Below are 23,478 nucleotides of genomic sequence, written 5' to 3' on the forward strand. Positions count from 1 at the left end.
AATAGCTCCAGTTTATTGAATCTCTCTTTTCAATCTTCATTAGGGCAAATTAAACTAATGAGTTGGATGCCTTTGGGTATAGCTAGTTATTATATGTTCAATAATTTATATTTGCTTTACATGTTAGGTAATTTTTGAACATCTGGGAATATTCTTTCTGTACTGATTTAAATAGTTATTGACCTATGGTTCCTGTCTATCGGGAGTTTGGAAGAGCAAGTGTATTAATGGCGCTACAGCAGAGTTTTCCTTGAAGGTCCTTTTGAGACAGTGTTGCATCAAATGATACCTCTGCTTGTGAAAGAAAAAAAAACGTTTACCAGTAGTACCTGTGGCTACTATTTTGCTCTTCACCACCATGTGTCTCACTCTTATCCTCTGCACCATGACAGGAAAAGACTGGGTGTGGTAATTGGACTGCTGACCTGGGACTCATCAGCATAACCTGGTTATGCATCTGTAGTCATGGGCAAGTCATTTCTCTGGGCTCCTGTTTCTACACATCTTGAGCTCCCCTGCTAAAAAGTTCTGCAAGGAGCTATTGTGAAAGAAACACGAACTACAGTGAGCAGTGCAGAAATTGCTTCTATATTTCACTCTATAAGGCAATATATGCTGGGAGGGAAACTGCCTTGCTTGTCAGGAAAAAAAAACCCAAAAACCCAGCAATGCTGCTGCCACTGACTGACCTGAGCCTGGATGAAGGTAAACACGTGGGAATGTGCACATTGGAGAAAAACATTTGGCATTTTTGTGTTGCTCGACATTTCACTGAATTGAGTCTAATCTGTGAATGCTGTCTAAAGGTTATTTTATAATCAAAAGGTTTAATTGATTGTTAACAAACTCGAGTAACAGAGCAGTCTACAGAGGGAGCAATGACAAAGCAGCTTTTTTATTTCCTGCCTTAGCAGGGCAGAGTAGCGTGCCTGCATTTGTCAGCACACTGTGTTTTTTATTCATGGACCAAGGCAGCAGAGGAAGCCATAATCCAGAAGAGGAGCTGGACATTTTTAGAAATCTCAAAAGTATGTGCTCTTGTGAAAGTAAATTTCAGGTGTTGGTAAAACAGCCAACAGTACAGATATGACCTGAGGATTTGCATTAGACTAAAATACTTTCTCCCTTTTTTCTTTTTTCCCTACTTTTTCCTCTGAAAAAGTGAGAAAAAGGACCGAAGAGGGGAAGCAGAAAAGCATGTTTTCCTTTGGTACAAATGTTTCCTTAAAAACCAAAAGCTCTGTTTTTCTTTACAGAGAAAGGACACAAAACCTGATCTCGCTGTATTAGCTGGGTCTGAACTCAGGGCATCAAAGAGCCGCTTTCCGCCTGGTGTCGGACACGGCAGTATTTTGCAGGGCTTGGCTTTCAGATCAAGGCTGCAAACTCTCTGCCCGCCCCTCACTCGTTGGGGATTTCCTCTTCTTCGTTGCCAACAGCAGCGACAGCCAAGCGCAGAAGGTCAAGCCGAGATCTGTGGACAAGGGCAGGGGGCCCAGGCCCGTGCCGGGATGAGGCGCTGAGGCCGGCGGGGAGCTCCGCCGCGGAGGGACGAGGAGGAGGAGGAAAGGCGGGAGGAGGAGGAGTTGAGGAGCCCGGGCCTGGGAGCCTCCCCGCTTAACGCACTAGGAAGTGACGCTTTCGCTGAGTCCCGGAGAGAAAGAAACAAAGTTTGTTGGTTTTTTTTTTTCCCCTCCTTCTTCCCTCCCGCCCCCCCTCTGCAAACAGCCGCTCCACGTTCCCCCGCGGCTCCCGCCGTGCGTGGCTGCGCAGGTGAGCCAGCACGTTCTCTTTCTTCCTTCTCCTGTTTTCCGCGCGTTTATTATTTTATTTATTTTTTTTTAATTTGCACGATTTGCTTCCGTTTTCCTGCCATTTTGGAGAGGGGGTGTCTTTCCTGGAGCTTTTCTTTTGGGGGTGGTGTTGCGTGCTTTGTGGGTGCTGGGTGCAGGATGAGGAGCAGAAGTACCTGTGGAGGTGACGGGGGCGGCTGGCTCCGTGCCCGGGCCGCGCAGCCCCACGGGGCTGGGGCAGCGGCGCTCCCCGCCCGCCTGCTGCGGGGGACCAGGCTCTGCTGCTGAGCCATCGCCTCCTGCCGTACCCGGAGTTGTTAGGAGCGCTCCGGAGGGGTTTCTTGGCGGCTGCCTGGCTGCGGCAGCGCTTTCAGGATGCGTCTGCGTCCGGGTGAGCTGCCCGCGGGTGGAATTTTGGGGGGTTGGTTTGGGGCGGGGGGGAGGTTCTGTTTACTCGCGGCGTGGCGGAGCCGGGGCAGCCCGGTGTGTGCAGGGGGCCCGGGTGCTGCGGGGGAGCCGCCGAGTCCCGGCCGCCGTGAGCGCGCATCGCGCCGAGGGTCGGGTCGCTCTGCTGGGCTTTACGCAGTGGAGGAGGGTAGGGAGGAATTTGTTAGATAATTTTTGAAAAATCCCGTGCTCTCAAGTGTACAGCTCTTTTCTGGCAGCAACTGTAAAAGACCGATTCGTTGCAGTTTAGCAGTAAAAGCTGACAATACACCTACGCGCGTATGTGAGAGTCTTATATAATACTTACAGGGTTTTTTTTTTTTAACAGGCGTAAGCAGGATTTATTTTTGGTTTGTAAAGTCTTGTGTGGTTGCAGCTTGCAGAATTAGCGAAATATTCTATTTGTTCAACAGAGGTTTACTTTACATTCTTTTTAAAACATCTAATTTTTTTTTTTTAATGATAACTTGATTACCTTCCGACTACGTGTTCTGAACTTAGTGTAAAGGCCATCTGTACTAGAGCAAGCAGTTAAGGGAGGGGAAGAGAGAAAAAGAAATGTCCTAATGCAGAGACTATTAGGTTGTTTAGAGGGCGAGACTGCAGTTCCAAGCAGCAACAGCAGCAGCTTTATGACTGTGTGTAATTACAGAGTGATTGCATAGGACAGCATTGTTGGAACGAATACGTATACACAGGCTATTGTGCAAGATTTCTGTACCGAACAAAACCTAGTTTTGCATTGCAAATGCTAAAAAGAGAATGCGTTCTGCAGTGAACTGCCACGTTCCTCTTAGACTGACCTCTTCGTAGAGCTAGAAGAGGAAGGTAGAAGTGGAGTGAGGCTGATATCAGAAATCACAGATCTGAAACATCAGCAGAAACGCCACTAGTAGTTTCTGAAATCACAGCAGAGAGAAATTGAAAGCTCATTGAATCTGCGGGTTCGTGTTTCCAAAGTGATTATATAGCAGGTGAAATCCAAGCAGGTTTGCTACAGTCCTGCACGTTTAGAGCAATGATTGCTCTGGTCTAATTTTCTGTGTGCCTGTGTGGGAAAAAGACCTACGTTAAAATAAGCAGTTCAGCTAGCTTGCTTGGAAATTGAGAGAAGAGCATTGAGGAGAGTTTCTGTGTCAGGCCACAAAAACTTAGAGCTTGAAAGAACTACCTGACCAGAGATATGCTGAGAGCATGCTTTTTCAACTTTATCTCAAAAGTTGCATCTGATTCAGTGATATTGCAGGCAGAGTTGGCTGAGGGATAGTATGAGGCACTGGGAAATTGTGCCACTGACACTGTATTAGTAAGGCTTTTAACTAAGACTTTAAAGAACATCATAATTTTTCCAAAGGTTTTGTGAGTACAACTTAAGGTCCCTAAGATTTCTATTTCAAAAATGCTGGTCACCTGTTATTTTTATCAGCTTAGTTTTGAGAGTACTTGGAATTTGTGGCTGAAAGATTTCAGATCTGAAAGATTTCAGATCTGGTGCTCAGAAACTGGCCTTTCTAACATTAGAGACAATTTTCTAGAAGTGTTATGTTCAGCTGTTATAGCTGATGTCTTAATAAATGCCATAAAGGCTTGTAAAGTATTTTGAGCACTGCAATGAAAATTATTATAAGAACAGAAAGCTGCTTTTAATTTTTTTGTTGTTCAACTGAAACATATTTTAGCTGAAGACACATATCATCTTATTATTGGTAGTTTTCTCAGTTATCAAGAAAATGCTTCATGTAAAATGTATGTGGCTTTGTAAATGAAGAATGAAGGGATCTGCTGACAGTGTCTTTTTGTTTTGGGGTTTGTTTTTTTTTTTTTTTTTGGTCATTTGTCAAATTATCTTAGTGATCCTTCTGTAAATTTATTGGAGCATTTTGTTTTAATAAAACATATTACACAAATATATGTTAACCCATGCATTACTGTCATGTCCTACTTGTAGATTTTTCTTGAAATTGTACTTAGTATCTTGACTGGCTTGTCAGTCTATGTTATACTGGATATTTTAATGTCAAAGTTACCTCTGGAGTAGTTCTCAAAAGATTTCTTAAATCATTTGTGGTAGTGATACAATATAATCATTCTTTATGCTAAGTCTTCTGGTTTTCACAACCAGTGTGGTAGGAGAGAGGTTTTGGCCTTGTATACAAAGAAGTAGGTAACTTGCATGTCCTTGAGTTGTCCTGTGGTTCTCAGTGGAATTAGTCATAGATATATATACATTTATGTTCATGTTAGCAAAACAAAGGTGTAGCTGTGCAAGCCTTTAACCCATCCAGGTGCATGTGGTGATATGAAATGATGAGGACTGTAGCACAGTGCAAGCTTTTCAAAAGCCTGCATAAATGCTCCAAATGTTAGTTTACCTTTATGTATTTTCACTCTTACGATCACTTGTCAGTGGTGGCTGCAGAACCACAGGAGATGTTTTCGAGCCTGTCATCCCTTTCAAGATACTCTTCTGTCAAGCTGCTAATCAAGCCCTTAAGTTGCCCCTGTCTTGAGGACATGCAGCATTTCTTTGGAAATGGCCACCTTGGTGGTGTGTGTGTGTGGGTGTGCCCAGGCATGTAAGGAGACAAGAGGGGCTGCCATGAATCCCAGTGGAAATCTGTCTAGTATGTGGCCCTGTTTGCAAAGGTGTGTGTGTTTTCTGTATGCTTAGCACTTCTTGAAGGGTTTTTACTCAAGAAATTTACATAGTTTTCTGTTGTGCTTAGGTAAACATTTAGCAAACACTTTTTTTAATCCACTGATCAAATTGTGGAATGCAAATGTTGGTAAGAGCTAATTTTTTTGTTTCACTTTTTCTAAACACTCCCTCCAAAATAAAAACACCCAAAATAGAAAAACCATGATTTTTGATTTTTGGGTTGTTTTTTTTTTTTTTTTTTTTTGTCTGGAGCATTGCATAAAATCTTAGTACTGGTTGCAGTAAATTACAATTTATGCTAAAATGAAGTGTAGTAAATATGAATGTTGTCTCCAGTGCAAGAGACATGAAGTGAGAAATAAACCACTTTTCTTTGAGTATTCATAGTGTGAAATGGGGAGATGAGGGAGGCAGGAGCTCTGGTGGTGACGTTTTGCAATACATGCCCAAAAAGCTGCAGGTTCTGGCACGGGCAGACCAAGGCTCATGAGTCACATCCAAAGGGAAGACTTGTCACTGAGCAATTTGTAAATAGGAGGGATGAACTGCTAATTCAAGGAAATATCCTGAGGACCTTCCCTAATAATTGCAAGTGTGGCAGGGAGCTTTATGTCAGACAGGAGTTGCTTGTACTTGGAATCACACGTTCCCCCTGGTGTGATTTGAGCCTTCAGACTAAGAAATCCTCATTATCTGTTAGAGAAGTCCCTGAAAGAGGTGGCTGGTCAAGTAATAATTTAAGTTTTTGTAGCTACATAGCAGCCACTTGCATTCCTGGCAGCTCCAGCAGCTCGCGGTGCACAAATGGCACACAAATGTGTCTGCAGCAGCAGGCTGCTCAATGAGCGCTTCACAGCGCTTTGCACTTCTGTTTCTGAGTGGTCTCCAGCTGTAGCCCTTAGTGCTCTGCTGATCGACCCCAGCGACTGAAAAAGTTATGAGGAAAAGCTCTACTCTGCACGCCGGGAAAAAGTGTGAATATGTGCATTTTGAATGCAGTCAGTGTCCAGGTATTTAAGAGCAACCATTCAAATGTGGATGCAGGGATTATTTTGGTAATTAATTCTTTGCTTTTCAGGCTCTTTTGATGCTTTTCATTGTGTTTTGTGCAACTGACAGCCACCAGATAACGAGGCTTAAATTAATATAATACATTGATTTGTATATAATACGATGTACAAATATTCTTTGAAATGTACATACTTCAAAATTAATGTTCATTTTATGTATAAGTAAATTACATGAATGCCCCTTGTTGAATTGGCAAGTCTGTTAAAACTGGGAAAATCTAGATTGGAAGGGGCTGGCAACGTGTTCAGTGTGTGTTAATTTTTTTTGTTTGTTCTTAAAGACATTTTGAAAGGCTTACAGCAAAGCATGGAATAATGCTTTCTTTTTTACCCTTAATTAGTTTAAGTTCTATATAGTTTGACTTTAGCATTGGTAAGGATTCAAACGAGTTAAGTGCTATTAGTACCTGAAGTCATAAACTGTGAAACAGTTCTGAAATCTTTTTACTAAATACATTACTGATACATTACATGTTCAGAGTTGGGATGTAAAGAGACATGAAGAGGAATCTAGTCGGTGTTCATGCTTTGTTATTTCTTTGCTGCCTGTTATCTTCTGACATTGGTTCTCTGTTGCTTGGTTTTCCCCATCACAGGAGAGATTGCAGTACAATGATATATACCGGTATATCCTCTTGTCATTTATTTTAGGAAGACAAATATTTGTGTATGTTTGTGTACACACACTATTTGTTATATACCCTTAAGTATCTCATTTTATAACTCAGTTCCCCTGAAAACAAATGTTTTCTTTCCTTGTTATGCTAGAGTAGTTTGGGAAGTTTTGTTTGTTTTTATTTTTTTTTAAACCATGTTGAAGTTTTTTGTTTGACTGTTTGTACTATTATTTTAACCTTGAATATAATGCTGTATTTTGAGGTTTATTTTAATTTGTTGTATTTGATAATGTTGCATTTGTTATTTCTATAATATTGGTGACAAAAATATGCATAAATTATAACTGCAAGTTTTGTTCTTGTCTAGTTTTTGCTTTTCTTTTTTGAAGGGCTTTTAACTGATAAGGCTTTTTAAAATACTGGTTTGGTTTTGCAGCCTGTCTGTGGTACAGAGCTGTATGATGTATTTCCAGCTATTAGAGTGGCTGCTTCCCTTCAGCATGGATAAACCAGACCCTGCTCTCTGAAGCTGCATGTTGTGGGGCAGTCAGCCTGCTGAAATGCTCGTCACCTTGTCTGCGCTGTGCATCGTAATGAGGTCCAAAGTTGAAACTAGTCCCAGAAGTCCGAATAATCTCCAAGTAGTCTTGTTATGGTGTAGTTCATAGGTAAAAGTGCATTTTTGTTTGGATCTCAAGTTGCAGAGGATGTTGCATGATTTCAAACTTGACTAAATCACGTATGCTTAGGTGTGGCCTTACCTGCTATGCCTGTGTACACCTGGGATTCCTTGAGCATTTCCTTTTCAACTCCTGCATATGTCACCTGGTATTTTGTCAAGAATTGCATTATTGTTTACAGTTTTATAATTTCCTTAAAGATTCTCTTGGGAGCTTAAACTGTTTTGATTTCAGGCTTTTATTTCTCCCTACATAATGTATTCTTTCATGCACTTCCTGAAAGGGGAGTCTACTGTGTTTGTGGGAAATTACTACACTTGGGTGGAGAAGAATTTAGCAAAATATTTTCCTATTTAAATTTGATTTTATACAACTTGATCTATTAGATTGAGAACAAAATCCCAGCACTGCCAAATTCCTGGTAAGAGGAGAGTGCCACAGATGTAAGACATTCTGATTGCTTTAGGAGATTCCAGTGATGACAGTTTAGGATGCCAAATACTCACATATGTGAAACTGTCAGGAAAATCTGACTGCCCCTATGATTTAGTTTGATTTCATGACTTTGAAAATTCTGAGTTGAATTTTTCTCTTTGAATACTTTGTGACAAACTAGATGTTATCCTGCATAAGACATGTTATATACTTGTCTGGAGACAATTATACTATCTATAATGTTTAATTAAAGATACAAATTTATTTGGATTTTTTATTGGAAAGCAATTGTATTTCCAAATTTTTAGAAAATATAAGTACATATAAATAAATAATGTAGTCTTTCCAATCAATATTTATTTAATTGAATATGTTTTAAGGGATGTTGAGATGCCTCTGGAGAAGAAAAGGAATATATTAAAAATTAGACTTTTGTCATATTAGTGAAGCATTATTGTACCATTAGGCACTCTGGTTATTAGGTGCTTAAGCTGTCCTCCTTGAGTAACTAGAAAGCCTTTGCACATAAAGGGTGTAATTGTAAGTAAAGAACTGTGCAAAATGTTGCATTTGATTATCGGCCTCACTTTCTTCTGATTTAATTTCAGCATGGAAGTGATCTTTTGTTATCATGATTTTCTAAATACATTTAAGAGTCAAAAGGATATTTAAAATATTTCTTTCCTTTTGAAGCATGGGAACTGCTTTCCTTTTGAAGTATGGGGTTCCTCCTTATTTTAGTCATTTTTCTTTGGCAAAAGTGAAATATTTCAGGTATGGTACTAGCTAACTTATTTTGCTATTGCAGATTTCTTTCTACAGAAAATGTACTGTAAATGCTACTGTAGAAAAAATTGATCTGTAATAAAAAGACTTTTTATCACCTAAGAAGATACAACAAAAATGTGAGGCTCCTTATAAACAATTTATTTTAATTTTGAATTTGAGATGTCAAGAATAAACGTTTGAAGAATTGAGGAATTAAAGACCTGAGAAGTGTTATACAGCTGATACTATACTCGGGGTTTGCACTTGTTAATAATGAATAAGAGGCTGCCCTTCAAGAAGCTCTATTGAAGTCAGTGATGATATTTTTCTATTTAAAAGGTGAACAAGGCTATCTAGGCTTTTTTAATTTGCAATATAAATAAACCTAGTTACTTTACCTTTAGAGAGGAAATTAAAATACAGAGAGCTTTGTTAGCAAAATAAATAAAATGCAGATTTGAAGCCTTGATTTGTAAAGTTTTCTTGGCAACTGGAAGAGCTTTTTAATAATAATAATAACTATTACTGATATAAATTGCATACTGGGAAATTCAGTTTTTGTATTCAGGTAATCTCTCCTAGCATTCTAAAATGGACTAGCCTGCCTGTGCACATATGTATGCTGCCATGCAGGTCTTTCTTTGTCTGAGAGTGACATAAACATATTTGCTGAATTCTAAGCACAGGAGACAGATGAAGCTTGGGTGGACTGGTCATAAAGCAAATGCATTTCTAGCAGAGTGGATAGAGCAAGGCTGGCCTCCAGCTTGCACTGCTGCTTTTTAGCAACTTTATGGATTTCTCTGCTAGGCATCTCTGTCAGAGGTGTCATTAGGAAGTATGAGGCCAAGGGCAGTGGCCCAAATACTTGTCAACACCAGCAATTGCTTGACCACATGTACATGGATATTTAGTTAAAGGGACAGTGTACTTGATACTTGATGTAAAAACATCCATGTGGGCAAGATGCTGCTGCTTCTGTGCTGACTAAAGTGATGTTGAAATGGCCTTTACGTTTTTCTTAACAGAAGTGTTTCTTTTTCCCCAGTGGTGATAAATCAATAATCTGTTCCAATCCCGATCAGCAATATGCTATTGCTACAGTACTATCAAGTTACTGTTGATATTTGTGGAAGAATAACATTTAGATGAAGGAGCAAAACTTCTTGTTTTAAAAAGACAAGTCACAAACCAACAAACATTCTTATGCTCATACAAAATAAAAAAGTGACAATATAGGAAGATACTTAGATTTAGAAGTTCTTAATGCTTCCTTCATGAGAGATATTGGTATTTAAACTGCATTTGGAATTTTGATCTCGAATTTTCAATGCTTACTTCAGCCTGTGTACTACCATAATAGCACACTCCAAGGACCACATGACAAAAACCAAACAAGAAAACTCAGTGTTTAAACTGATTCACATGTTACTCAGCTGAAGAGCAGAGATGTCACTAATGTTTGCAGCAACCCTTTGGTGTCAAGTACAGAAAGATTATTTCTTATGAAACAAAAAAAAACCAACAAAAAAAAAAGTCCAGTTTTCCATATTTTCTTGAGTTTGAGATCTGCTGAAGAGGGATTTTGAGTATAATTCAGACCTGCATAAGATGTTTTGCTTCTGCTCTTCTGACAAGGTTTAGGAATGGTCCTCCCTAATTCAGTGCCTCCACTCACCAAACCACACACTGGTTTCCCTCTTTTTCCCCTGCTCTCCCACTTTGATGGGCTGAATAGGACAATTGGAGGCACAAAAGGCAAAAATCCTGGCTTGAGATAAGTACAGTTTACTGGAAGCAGCAATGAGATAAGAAAAGGAGCAGGAAGAGCAACGTAGCCAATAACTCCCAACCCCTTTTCCCTGGAAGAGAGTCCCTTTCCTCCATCCCAGCAATGACATGGGATGGTATAGAGTAACCTCGATCTAATCATTCCCCTCATAGCTACTACAAAAATTAACCTTGACCTGGCTGGAACCAGGATGTTTTCACATCATGAGCATTAATAAAAAAGACTGCACCTGGTCTCAGGCTTCATAGATAAGTCTACAGTTTAACTTAAATTTTCTGAGGCAATATGGTTTTGCTGTAGGTTTTTACCATTTCAGTTTGAATAATATGCTACAAAGGTCCAGGATACATTTAGACATTTGGAAAGCTAAGCAATCTATAGGTGTCCCTTTTGTCAAAATCATATCTGAGGATCTCATTTACTAGTGGGGGTTGCAGTGCTGTGATAGGGCCTGTACCTGCAGTTCTTATGGAGATCTGTTTCAGGAATATGGCCTGGAAATTGAAGCTAGGGGGAGCTTTCTAACATATTAATTGGGTAAAAATATTTAAGAAGTCACATCCATACTCTTCACGAGAAGGCAATGGCTTTGTGTAGCCTTTTAAAACCTTAAGTAAAATCTCGCTCTTAATCTCTTTAGTAGCCTAAAGTGCTTTTATTGTTCTTTCTGTGGCGTCCCACCCTTAAGGGGACGTGATGATTTATAATTTCATTGAGCCTTTTACTCAGACACAACAAGCTGCTTATATGGAAACTAAAATGGGCTGCAATAAGGAACAGGTACCCTGAGATTAGAACAAGTCATGCTCTTTGCCCTCATGCAGAAGAGCATTAGATCTTCCAGTCATGGAACTTCCTGTATCTAATACATGAGTCTGCTCCTGCATCTACAAGCTGTTAGACAGCTATGGGATAAGTAGGACTAAGTAGCTATAGGAAAAGTACGACTTTTCAGGCAGACCTGGAAGAGAAAACAGCAATTTCACAATTCGGAAAGCATTTGTTTTCTGGTGCCATAGCACATACAACAGCCAAATATTTCCAGTCTTCTCCCTTTCTTGCAAGCTCACTGCTGACAAGTACCTTATATCATTTGTGACGTGTAATCATCCTCGTTTAAAGGTGAGGTAATCCTCTTCAACCAACAGCCTACAAAACCTTACTCTGACTTAACATTTAGTGGCATCATGTGAGTAGAAATGGAGATTCTACCCCATACAGAGGAGTTGATTGATGGGGGCTCTTGAGAGGGGAAGGTGTGGTATGTGAGTTTGAATTTGCATCTCTATGGCTGGGTGAGTGTTTTGTCAGCAGGCTTTGTAGAGGAGCCCAGACCCTCTTACACCTCCTTGAGAAGGAGCTGACACCGCTTTTCAGAAATGGTTTTTGGCACCCTCTATGAACCTCCAGCAGATAGAGGCGCTTAATCCTCGGGTGAAATAGCAATTTTTCATTGAATTGCAGATACATGTTTGCCTATAAGCATCCGCTATGGGCCCTCTTGACTCGCTTTTTCCTGGACATTGTGATTAAAAGCCTGAATTTTGGTTCTCTGCTTAATCCTGTCATGTTTGTTCTAGAAACCTAAGATGTGAAACGGAGGCTTCTGGATTGCGTTCTACAAATGCGTGCATAGAAGTGAGTGCTCCAATTTCTGTGTGAAGCAGATTGAGTAGTTTCCCTAGCCCGGTTACTTACTTGGCTTTCAATCATGTCAGTGAACCAAATTATTATCTCCCTGGTTGTGTGCACTTAGGTGATTTCAGTCTGCCTCTTATGCAGAGTTATTTCATACTTTTCTGTTTCTCAGTTGGGTAACTTTGGTAGTGTTACTGAAAAGGTCAAAGATGAAACAAAAGAAAGTGGTGGATCAACATTCTCCCTTGTAGAATGGGTTCAGGGCATTTTTTACATTTCTCAGCTGCTCTGTTGTGGGTTTTTTTATTGTGAAGATGAATAGAACTGCTCAATTTTGCTATGTGCTATAAAGCATTTTAAAAAGACAGAAGACAGTTCATTTTGAGTGACTTGATTTATGACAGAAGTACAGTTTGGAGGTGGAAAAATATTCTCTGTTCAGTGACAGCTCTAACAGAGTAATTGTAAGTGACAGAATTTGCTTGTGAAAGTGCTCTAGGTTAAGTGTAGGATGCCTGGCTGTTTACAAGTAACCATCTAAGCCATACATTCTGGATGTGTGGAGGCAATGTGAAAATCTATCGACATCTTCAGTTACTCAGCTGGTTTATTTTTGGGAGCTCATCAACTGGCAGGACATACTGACCCTTTCTGGAGGGGAAAAGCCTAATGACTTTGAAAGCAGGAAACTTAGTGAATATTTTGTAAAATCACTTGCTACTATTTCTTTGCAGCAACTATCATGGAGGTTTTAACCCTTTGCTTTTCCCCCTGGACATTTTTGCATATTGTTGATATATTTTAATGAAAATTTAATACTAGTCTGTCAAGACAAAATGTCTTAATGCATCCTACAACAGATTTGAAGAGTATGAGATTTTCTTGCTTGAAAAAAGGAAAAAAAAAATATTTGGTGAAAGATTGCTTATTTGTAACCCTTTGTAATATTAAACCGTCACTTGGAACAGCCATATAGGTTGTATTCAGGATTGGTCCTGGACACAAAAGGCTACAATGTAGGAAAGACAGAGCAGTCTTGCATATAGGTAATACTGGATTGTAAGGAAGTAAGAAGTTGAGAGAAGTTGTATTTATGTTCAGAAACACAGCTGTGTATTTTGTGAAACTGATACTGCTTTTGCTCTATGTGACTAGAGAGACCCAGCAGACAGAATCAAAAACTGACAGTAACAACTGCAAAGTGAACACTTTGCTCTTCCTATTATAGGGTTTCTGCTTGTGACCGATTTACACAAAACTATTACCCACTGTGCATAATAAAGTAAAAAAAGGAAGGCTTTCTTGTAGTGTTCTCCTTGTAGCTACTACTTATGGTCCTGGTTTGGAGAGCTGGTGCAAGGTTTCATGGAGTAAATAGGGAGTTTGTCATGGAGAAAGGTTGTTTTTCTTTTGGCTGTCAATATTCTGTCACCATCAGAAATTCTCAACTGCATTGTCAGTTGAGTTGAAAACAACCTTGTTGCTGGAAATAAGTAACTTCAAAACATGTTGCTTACAGTTATCTTACTGAAAGTTAAAGTTCTGTTTCTAACTTAATTATTCCATATCCCTTATTCATTCACACAAATAACTTGTAGTCTCACACCAGCATTGCAAGATTTCTTCCAAATGCTGAATTGTGAAAGAGATGAGTTATGAATCACTTTGGAGGGAAAGAACTGCTGATTTGACTTTTGTGTGTTACACAAGCAAAATTTAAAAGAAACCCAACAGATGAAGAAATAAAATAAAATATGTGTTAACACTTGGCAAGCTGACTGGGCTCACTGAGACCATTTTGTTTGAAAGGTGTCTCCTTCAGCATCTTTTTTTTTTTTTTTAAGTAGGTAGAAGTGGTGTTAGGGTTTTGTGTTTGTTTGGGGTTTTTTGTGTTGTTGGGGGTTTTTTGTTTGTTTTTTGGATTACTGTTAATATGAAAAGGAAGATCTGGAAAACTTATGTGTCTGGAATGATGTCAGCTTATCTGTTCAGCAACAGTCCCAGTCCCTTACTATTATTGAATACAATTGCTGGAAAAATTTGCCTTGAGGCAGGAATGTTAATTTATTTTGGAGGTTTTATTAGTCTAAAGTGTGTATTGGACATTAGTTTCAAACAGTTGTCTTTTTTTTACCTCAATCCTATCAGTGCTATTTTAAACTTATTTCAATAAATTTGTGACTTTGCTATAAAGTTATATAACTAATCATTGTGACTTTTCTTTCCTTCCAATGCAGAAATTGAAAGTGAAGCTGTGTATATTCATAGGAGAGATGCTAAATAAGTAGCATAACCAACAGAAGAGGCTGTATATTTAAAAAAAAAAATAAAAAAAATTGAAAAATCCTCATTGGAGACCTAAATGAAATGACTGTATTCCACAATGCCTTTCTCTGCAGGACTCTGTGCTTGTGATGCAAGCACCTACAGCCTCGGCTGCCTTTTCAGGGGTGCTCAGTGCCTGGCTGGCCCTGGGGGGCTCAGTTTCTGGAGGTGGGACCTGGGTTTTGAGGCACGCCAGGCTGCCTGCGAGGGCAGGGGAGCTGCCAGGTGCCTCTTTGGGAGGGCAGGGGAGCTGCCAGGTGCCTCTTTGGGAGGGCAGGGGAGCTGCCAGGTGCCTCTTTGGGAGGGCAGCCTGTGCTTTGTGCCTCGCAGGGAGGTAAGCTCAGCTGCGGGGTGGACACAAACGCTTTGAGAGATAATGTTTCTTCAGGCAATCACTCGGGCTCTTGCTCAGCAGCTGAGGCATTTCACTGGGAAATGCAACATCAGAAAAGCATGCTTTTAGACTCCAAGTGGCTTTGGAACAGCTGTACTGGAGCAGCTAAATAAATATAACCCTTTGTAAGAGGAAATAACTTTTCTAACAGATATATGCACAGATGGATTGTAATCATACTGGGCCCAGTGTTTGCCTGAACAAGAGAGGAAACCTTTTAATAGAGATCTATAAATGGAAATTTGTGCTTATACCAGCTTCTTCTAGCAGTGATTGGAGAACACTACTCCTGCCTAGTGGGAATGAGATATGCATCTCAGGGAGTTGGAAAAACTACATGAGCTAGGGAGACACCAGCCATAAGCTACAACAGCAGTGTACATTAAAATTTATTGGTGCCCAGATGCCTGCAGAAGTGTCTGGGAGCAGTTCTTTTACAGCAGCGTGAGTGAGCCGGCGTAAGAGAGGTCCCAGTAATGCTTGGAGAGAGCAGGGGAGCATAGCACTCCTGTCTGGGGGAAACCCAGTGTTTTGCTACCTCCGAAATACAGAGAAATAAGGTACTAAAATTTCAAATTTGGAACATATTTAGTAATTACAGATGCAAGTCCTAAAATATTTTATAATAATAGAGCAAAGCACTGAGCTGAAATTGTGTGCAGACAGCACTTACAAGAGTTTCTGTTGCAGGAAGGAATTATGATTGTAAAATAGTGGATCTGGTAAAAGTTCATACCAGGTTTTCCTTTTTTATTCATGAGTGAGGGAGTTCTTTAATAAATACTTTAATGAAGTACTGTCCATCACTTAATTTTCAAATTTTAAATATTTAATGAAGAGGGAGTGGTTACTGGTGGGATTTTGCTTTAAAACAGCTTCAAGCTGAAAGCAAATTTGTAGATTTAAACACCAAACTGTGTGTCTTAAAATAAATTGATGGCATCTCTTGACAGACATGGTGCCAGTAACCCAGAGAAGGCCTTGGGGCCATGTGATGAAGTTGCATGCCTTAAAGAGTAAAACATAGTTTTAAGTTAGTGCATACATTTGTAATTGTACGTCTGTATTTTTTTCTTGGGGGGGAAGCAGTCCGGAAAGAGGGTTGTTAAACTTTAGTGTGGGAGGGAAGAGGTGGTCAGTGATTGCTTGTAAGCACTGAGGTTTTCCAGAATGCCTGGGAGGGACGTGGTGCTGCTTTAGTGGAGCACGTTCGCTGAGGTCTGTGTGGCAGCAGATCTCTGACAAGAGCTTGCTGTGCTGCACAGGCCAGTTTTCCACAAGCCTCAGCAAAGTTGGTCACCGTGCATTATTCCTTCCACATGTCGATTTCGTGCATGAAGCTACTTTAGGGAACTGAAGCCAAAATTCAGAAGTTGGAAGGTTAATTGTTTTCTTTGCATTTTGTGTGTCTGTGTGTGCTATTTGCTTGGAGGGAGAGGGAAGAGAGTGTTAACCATTTACAAGTATACATCTCCCCTCATTCCTTCCCAGAATGATGGTGGAAAATATTCCTAGGCTAATTTTGTTTAACAGCTAAGTCACTCTCAGTAGTAGAGACTCTTGTGAGTACACAGATTATTAGCAAGAAACACACAGGGCTTGGATTTTGTTACTGAAGAATTAGTTCTCCACAAGGAACAGGAAAAAAATGTGTCCATGTTAAGCTGAGGAATTTTTACTGATGCAGCTAGGCAAGCAAAGTATATTTATTGCTATGGACTTTATTTTCAACCATTTTATGAAAGACCACCAGAAGTGTCATTTTACCTACTTAAGGCATAAAAAGCTAAAAAAATCGGAACGTGGAAGGCAGTTTCTCTTTTTAACATTGGAGCTGCAGATATACTTATTTTAGAAACTGACTGGAGAGCTAGTGAAAGGATACTGGAAGCTGAGGAAATGACTGATAGGTGGGGTTTTTTCAGCTGCTGCTTTTGAAAACTTGAGCTTTTAAATCCAGTGTCTACTGAATGCTAAGGGGAGCTTCTTGTATGAATTTTTTCGAATTATTTTTAACAATTTGCTATGTTTGGAACTAGAAGGAGTTTTCCCAATGTTACTGAAAAAATTGGCACACACCATTCTCTCCATATATAAGAAAAGAGTGCTAATTCCTCTTTACCGTGCAAATTTCTGTGCATAAAATAAAATATATATTAACAAGCAAAATATTTTAGAAAACCTTTTTTTTCCTTCAAGGAAGGGAGCTGAGAACTATAACAAAAATTCTAAGCAACTTCTTTTTATTTTATGTAGCTTTTTATAAGACTAAATCTATCTTATTATTACCAGGTAAGGTATAAAGTAAAAAAAAAAAAAAAGTAAAAGTAAAAAAAAAAAAAAAGTATATGAGTAAAAAAAATTACTTTAAAGAAATTTAAAGAAGTCATAAAAAGCTACCTTTAAAATTAAAAAAATAAAAAAGGGTGACACACTAAGAAGTTATTATTGTGAATTAATTGGATCGGTGGTTCATGTATTTTGGAACAGTTTGAACTGCCATGGTATCTTTGCAGAACTAAGTATATTTAACTGGAAGGCATCATATGCTAGAAAATGGACAAAATCTACTGGAAATGTAGGAGCAAGAGGAAAGGCACCTGGAGGGACCGATACGCTTTTGGTTAGAGGAGATTTTCTTCTTTCTGCTAGTTGTTTTGTCATCTCATACTTTTCTCACTTGTTAGCTTCTTGCGTGTTGCAACACGAATGGAAACCACCAACCATCGTACTTGACCTCAGTCTGAAATGGAAAGCGTGAATTCTTCAGCCCTGGGCCTCTGAAAGTGCTGGTGGGGGAATCCCTGTCTCTGCACTGATGCTACTGTGAAGCTTTATGCCAACACCAGGGTCACAAGTCTTGCAGAAGGTGAGCTGAAGACAGCTGAAGAGGGTGGAAACCTTGCTTAAGTAGAGCCACTGAGTTTAGAAACGTCTGCGGTAATACAAACTTAGCCTGCTACCTGCAGGAACTATATGTGTGTAAAAGTCATTCTTTTATCTAAACTTCTTTTCCTGATGGTCTGATGTGCAGATAGCAATGAGTGTGAATTTCCTTCTGCTTTTTTGTTCATTTTTTTGGCTCTGACAGTACTTTTGTGACTCTGATTTGTCAGGTTTTGTCAGCAAGGGAAACTTTTGTGCAATGTTGAAGATTTTCAGTAAGACAGCGAACAAAACCACAAGTACAAGTGGTGCAAGACTTAGGAAGAACATTGACTTAACGATTTAACCTACTGTAGTAGGTGAATGTCATCAATTATGTGCAAATTAGCACTTGTCCTTTCTTTTTATGTAACACTGTGACAGCATTCCTTGTGCATAGCTCTTAAGATTTGGTTCTGTTGCTGTTTTTTGTTTTTCCACCCCTGTTAATAGCTATGATAAGTACATATTTCTTTATGTAAAAGGAACCAATTTAATATGTACTGCTTGCATAAAAAAAACTCTGGACCCTATTTTTTTTTTTTTCCTATGAAACCTGGCTATATTTCACAACCAAATATGTGATGGTTGTGACCCTCCCTTCCCCCTCTCACCCCTTCAATGACAGAAATCTGACATTTGCTGCTGCAGGTCAAAAGAGTAGCCCAGGACCGTGGTGCTCCCTGACTTCTGGGGCCCTCAGAAGGGGCAGTGGGAGCAGTGGTAGAGCCTTTTCCAGAGTGCTGAAAGAACACTTGTTCCCGTAGTCCAGCTGCTGTGATGTGTGCTGTCCTCCTGCTAAAAATCAGTACAGGCTGCTGTTAACTTCTCCAGGTGAAACAGAACATTGAGTAAGAAGGTGCAAGGAGTGGAAGATGTGGAAACTTGTCCCTGCAGCAGTTCCAATGCATCTGTTCCTTGTGAGCCTGAAAGCTGTTTCTTGTTTGTGGCATCTCGGATGTTGCAGTTGTGAGAAAAGAGCAAAAATTCTTTTCCCTTGGAGTGGTGGTTGTGAAGGTGGTTGCAAAGATGGGAGGATTATACATGTCATGGTAGTTGCTAAAAGCACTCTTAAAGCATTTTAGAGCCTCCTTTTTTAATTCTCTGATTCCAAATTGTGCTTTTTTGCTTATGGAGCTCATAAGTGATGTAAACGGATGAAAGCTTGTATCAATGTTAATTGACTAATAGGTATAAATAAATACCTTCCCTTCTTTCTTCATATGATTTTGTAATTGCATGCAGGGAAGGAATTGGGTGAGATTCTTCAGCATTGTTATCTAACTCCTAGGCAAAATTAGTAACAATGTCATGATTGCACCTGAATAGGTCTGCCTAGTGGAATTGTTCTGTGTCCCCAGGACACCACCACAGCCAAGGCTAGTGCATTTGCACATAAGTCTTACAGATGACAACTCTAGTAAAAGCTAGCATGATATTTTTAGATCCACAATAAACCTGCATTGACTGCTGTATGCTTGAGTTTATTATTATGCATGGCATACAGTCCTGTGGGCGGGCTGAAATACGAATAAATGTTTTGGAGAGGTTTCATGTGTGCTTTAGCCAACCTTAGGATGGGATTTCAAACTGAGTAAGAGACTAAATATGATTGAAAGGATAGGCACTAACCTGAGACTGAGTTTGGTTATCTCCTCTGTCATAGACCACTTCAGGCAAGTAATTTTAAAACCTCCCTCTCCCAGACTTAGCTGTCTTCAATAAAAGGGGAATAATAATTCAGTCCCTTAAAGAGACATTGTCAGAATAACTGCATAAAGAGTATACTCTTTATGCATTCTTTAGTGCTGTTCTATTGTGATTATGAGGCCATGCAACCATGTAAAATAGAAATTGCAGTAATTCGGTTTCTGTACTATAGTGCAGGGAATGAAGCCATGGACAGTAAGAGCAGTACACCTGGATAGTGCTGTCATTTTCTTAAAAAAAAAGGAAGTGTAAAACGCCAGCCAACGCGGATCAAGCCTTTCCCCTTTGGCTGCAGCTCCAGGCAGAGCTTGTGGAGAGTGCAAAGGCATCATAGAACACTGCATTTGTGGAGTATCAGAGATCTCTACTATGACTCTGACATGTGTATTTTAATGTTAGAGCCCTTAATGTCTACATGTAAAATTTCATGTACTTTAGAAGACTTTGTGATTTTGATATAAATTACCTTAAGAGTTACCTCAGGGTGGGGGAAGTTCTACGACATACTTAAAGAGTAGTGTTCTGTAGTAGTTTCTGAATTTGGTATAACTGTTCAAAATGAAGATGCTTTACCAGGCATCTTGCAAATGCAGTCTGTGGACAAAACTGAGATAAAGGAAATGCAGAAGAATAACCTCATCTTGGCTACCTTTTTGCTTTTTAGTGCAAAACAGGCTGCTTTATCTCTCTTTGTGTACTTGTTAGAAATACAGAATGTTGCACGTGACACACGTGAAGTTGAATGAATTGGTGTTAACATATTGCTTTAACTGTTGCCAGGTATTGCATAAATGGTGAATATTCCAATAACATGAAATTTGTTCATGGACAACTTCCTTCAGCTACTTTCCCCAGGAAAAATTTGTCTGTGTTATAACAACTGGCAGAATGTTTTTCTGCCTTGGTGGATTCATAGATCTTTTCCAAATGGGGAAGAACTGTGTAGCAAATGTCAGCCTGCTGATGAGAGATTGGATGTTCATTCTTATTGTTTGGATATTTGTTGAAAATTGTAATGTCATCAGACGCTGTGGGACATAAGCTGTACTACTTGAAGTAACTGACTTGAAATAAGAGAGTGCTATCTACCTGGTGTGAAAAAAAAATCCTTTCAAATCCATTATCACAAAATCAGAATGGTTTGCTTTGGAAAGGACCTTAAAGATCATCTCATTCCACCCCATTGGCAAGGGCTGGGAGATCTTGCTCTAGACCAGGTTGCTCAGAGCCCCATCCAAACTGGCCTAGAACTAGATGACTAGATGCATTATGGATTCTGAGCATCAGTCTCAGAATTTCTTTGGTGTGAGACAATTGGGCTAATGGGGTCCATATACCTGAAGACATGATTAGTTCATTAGCCCTTCATTCCAAAGTGAAAACTATTTCATGTAAGGGAATTTATTTTTTTCCTTCATGCTTAGTGATTTCTTTTGTAGATGGTCAAGTGTTTAGTGCAGATCATCTTATCAGCTTTTTCTAGTAAGTTTCTGATCTTCCAATTATTTTTGTCCTGGGTTTTTTTTCACAATTTGCAAGGGCTTATTGTTCCTGTTAATAGCAATTACATAGTCTGTATCTTTAGCAAATACAGCTGTTCAAAATGTAATGTGGGATTATTAAATCAAAATGTTATGACTTCAATTAAAATGTATTTATATTCCAGGACTCACAGAGTAAACTGTGCAAGTGCAGGATACTTCTGATCTGCATAACACTCACAGAATTCCATCTATAAGTGGATTAATGCATAAACTTTAATTTTTCCCATAGCATTGAACTTGATCATTGTGACCTTAACTTTTTTCTACTAACAGTTGAGTCTTTTGCTCAGTTTAAAATAGCTTTGTAAGGGTTCTTAATAAAGAACACTTTTCCTCATGCAAGGGTTCTTAATAGAGAACACTTTTCCTCATCCTGTTATTGAATGACTTCTTTTTTCTTTCTAGTTACAAAGTAAAGAATGAGTGGTTTGTTTGGTTTCAGGTAGGCTTGTTGAGCTGAATCTTTAGGAAATTTGACTTTGCTCAGAGTCCGTATAAGGCTGATGTCACTTATGCCCCATAGTGGAAGTACTTTATAATGCTAGTAAGGATATGAGTAAGCCACTACAGAAATGGAAGTGCTTTGTATTTGATCCAGTATTGGTGCCAGCCATCTGCTCTTTCCTTCCTCCACTGAAATCCCTGTGGCTAGAAGGAGGAGATTGGGCAGGTGTCTGCCAGGCTACTGGCAGAGAACTCTGAGTCCAGAGACCTGGAGAGTGCTTTGATTTTTTAATTAAAGGTTAAGAAATCAGAGTGTTTTTTAGCCCCTGAAGAATTAAAACCTTGCTGTTTCCCACTGTGATGATCCTGCTTGCCCACATCTTCCACTGTTCCTGCTCTCAGTACTAGTGTGCATTTGCTTAGCTGCATTGTTGTAATGCCTGACAGCCCCAGTCATGGCTGAGAGCTTACTGTACCTTGTAACAGACCAGCACAGTAAAGAGACCCTTTTATAGTCAACAGTGATTGCAGGAATTCTTTTTTGACATAATTTTTGAAATTTTAACTAAAGCCCTGTCAGTGCTGTTAAAGACTGACTGCACTCAGTCAATACTGTCATCTGTTTGTTGCAAGTGTGTGGATGTGGGCAAACCAAGGTCAGCACTGCTTCAGCTTAGATAACTGCTGATAAACAAAGATATTTCTGGGTCACGCGAGAGAGAGGCAAGCATGTGACAAAAGAACAACTATGTTATTGTGTGACCATTTTCCTTCACTTTGTCTTACTCCCTCTTCTTTGGTTATCACTACCCTGATTGCATCATGTCTGAAAGTAGACTTCTAGGCTCTTTGTGAAACACTCTCCATCTAGGCTGTCAGTGGTTATTGTTAAAGATACGACAACTTTTATGACCCCAAAATACTCCATTAATATCAAGGTATTTGGTTTCAAGTACTATTCTCATTTTATGAAATAATTTGAAGTGGCTTGCTTAAGATGCATGTCTGTAGCAGAGCTGGAAGCTGATCCCAGATCCCAGGGGTTCTGCCTGTACATGTACATGCCTGTATCTCAGCTATTGTCCAGCCAGACTTGGATGACTGATGATGCCTGCTTGATGATCTTAAGAATGTCTCTACCGAGGGCTCAGGCTGAGGTATTGGGTACATTTATATTTCTTGTGAAGAAACTTCCAGGAATGGAAAGTATCACTGTCTCTATGAACTTTCACCATTCTCTTCCCTTATTTGTAGCCCATTACCTCTTGCAAAGCCTCAAAGGAATCTATAAAACATTCAGACTTTGTTGTTCCATACCCTGGACATCTGTGCAAGCCTGGTTTTGTGCTGGAGTGCTGAAGAGGTTGAGATGGGAACAACTGAACCTGTAGCAATCTTTCCTGTTGCAGCTCAGTGCATGTGTTTTCACCTCAGGGCTGAAGTGCTGAGAGATTTGGACTATCTCTGGGGTGTCCATGCAATTCTGCAGCTGGTGTGTTTGTGGCAGGAGAGGCATTTGGAGTGAAGGATGCTGTTGTGGTCCTGTCAGGTATGTGAATGTGAGGGCAGGGAAAAGCTTTTGGCCTGCTGTTTGCAATTCGGACTTCGGAGCCTGCTGTGATTCCTGAATGTTGGTCTCTCTGTTGCTAACAACTGCCTTCCCAGACAGCTCCAAACAAAAAGGCTTAAAATAACTGTCTAAGGGCTTACAATTAGAACTGTTAACCCATTTCCAGTGGGAAAGAATTATGTTCATGTAACTTTACAAAGCCTGAAAGCAGCATTTCATACTCCGTAATTACTGTGCTCCTTTTGCTTTCTAAGACTGCCCAAGCCTCTTCAGATTAGGGTTTATCATGATGACAGATTATAATTACAAATATTCTTAACTTCAGTACAGTTTATAAACATTAACCAATACTTATTTTATTAAAGGATGAGACTGGTCTGTGTTGCAAAACCATTTGTAAAGATGGGCTTTCCTGTGTACGTGTTTACTAGAGTCCAAACTGTAGAGCTGCCTCTCCAGTAGTGTGAGACAAAAGACTAGTCCGGTGCAAATCATGAATAATTTGTTTCCATGTGATGAGGTTTGCATGAAATTTCAATTATTTTGGAAACAGCACTCTAAGTTTTGCTTTAAAATTAGTGAAGATCTTACATATCCTTTCAATAGCTGGTAGAAAATACATCGTAAGTTCCTTTAAAAAAAATCAGGTTGTGGGTGCTCTCGCCCC

General features: G+C 39.6%; 1 protein-coding gene across 5 annotated transcripts in view; it reads left to right on the top strand.

Moving 5' to 3' along the window:
* Positions 1-1,678: 1,678 nt before the first annotated feature.
* The window catches only part of MIDEAS (mitotic deacetylase associated SANT domain protein), a 53,672-nt gene continuing 31,872 nt past the window's right edge, over positions 1,679-23,478 (top strand). The window contains exons 1-2 of one of the 5 annotated variants that reach the window (XM_015631801.3): positions 1,694-1,773; positions 17,306-17,487. The gene's annotated coding sequence lies outside the window, so the exon portion shown is untranslated. Of the gene's footprint in view, positions 1,774-1,912; positions 2,185-11,841; positions 11,900-17,305; positions 17,488-23,478 lie in introns of those variants that run through there. The other 4 variants (XM_015631804.3, XM_015631802.3, XM_015631800.2 and 1 more) reach the window with 4 other exon arrangements.

The sequence above is a fragment of the Parus major genome, chromosome 5 (assembly GCF_001522545.3).
Source record: "Parus major isolate Abel chromosome 5, Parus_major1.1, whole genome shotgun sequence".
Taxonomy (NCBI): Eukaryota; Metazoa; Chordata; class Aves; order Passeriformes; family Paridae; genus Parus; species Parus major.